This window comes from Aplysia californica, unplaced genomic scaffold (genome assembly GCF_000002075.1).
Source record: "Aplysia californica isolate F4 #8 unplaced genomic scaffold, AplCal3.0 scaffold00971, whole genome shotgun sequence".
Classification (NCBI taxonomy): domain Eukaryota; kingdom Metazoa; phylum Mollusca; class Gastropoda; order Aplysiida; family Aplysiidae; genus Aplysia; species Aplysia californica.
The window spans coordinates 205,261-206,439 of NW_004798241.1; the positions used below are offsets into that span (position 1 = coordinate 205,261).

At 41.4% G+C, this 1,179-nt stretch overlaps 1 protein-coding gene across 1 annotated transcript in view; it reads left to right on the plus strand.

Moving 5' to 3' along the window:
• Positions 1 to 113: 113 nt before the first annotated feature.
• LOC101857289 (pantetheinase) overlaps positions 114 to 1,179 on the plus strand; it is a gene marked incomplete in the record, with an annotated part of 10,475 nt that continues 9,409 nt past the window's right edge. Inside the window, 1 exon segment of the mRNA XM_035973052.1 lies at positions 114 to 570.

Here is a 1,179-nt window from a genome sequence, read left to right on the forward strand (position 1 = left end):
CCCCACATACACAATTCTAAAAATAAATTTGATGATTAATTAAAGGCGTCTCTCACGAATTACGTCACGTCATCCCAAATGGGGACCCTCTGAGAGTGGAGACACTGAGTATGCGTGGTTGATCAAGTACGTAAGTTATGAGTAGTGAGCTCAAATGCACTTTAAAAAAAACAAGGAGACTATAAATTCTTCTTTTCGTTCATCTTTAAATGGCCATCCTAGTCTCTAGTGCCAAGGTTGCTGTTCTTCGCAGATCCTCCAGGACTCCATAGTTTTGGGTCTGCCTGTGGTCCAATATTTCTTTCTAAGCTTGTAGATAGTTAAGGTCCTTCACTTTTATTCGTCTAACTTTGTTGAGTTAACGTAACTGGAACATGCTATGACAATCTACAGCCTGTGACCCTTGGGCTTCTAGAACCTGCGCACTGGATCAGCGCTCTGAGATAAGACGGCGTTATCTTTGCTTGGTTCATTTTTGTTGACTTATGACTGGTGCTGTGTCATTTTGAGGAAACGAAGCTTCGTCGACGCTTCGAAGAGTGAGATCCCGATTCTTGCTATTCAAATACTGTGAGTGGATTTTTGGTTTGGTTTGCTTTTATATAAATAAGTCCATCCGCATCTTTCTCTATTTAGTATTCATATAATTCAAAGCGCCATTCACTGGGCACCCAATGGCACACACGAAGTGCAATACATTGACGTCACATCACCATTCACAAAAGCTTGAAAGTTTCGAATGGAGAAAGAGAACTCATTGCGACAGAGAACTGTTCCATCAGCTACACTCTGAGAATCATAGACCCTTGAGCAATTCATGGTGTGACTAGTGAATATCTAACAGCAGAGAATACTTAGTAATAATAATTTTTTTAAATAGTAGGCCTACTTGTATACCGCATATCCCCGCTCGACTTTACACTTTATTATTACCCAAGCAGACCATAGAACACTCAGAAACATTCTCAGCTTCCCGGGAAGCATACAGTGCAAGCAGTGATTAAGGAGGGGGGGGGGCTACACCTGAAGGCTATCTCGCTTATTACTGGACCGAATTTTACCAAATTTCACACATACAACAAGCATAGTAAGGAGTCTTGAAATCCGCAACCAAAGGTGAGAAAAAGTTTCGTTTCCATGGATACGGCGGCCATTTTGGATGTTGTTGACATGTCTTAC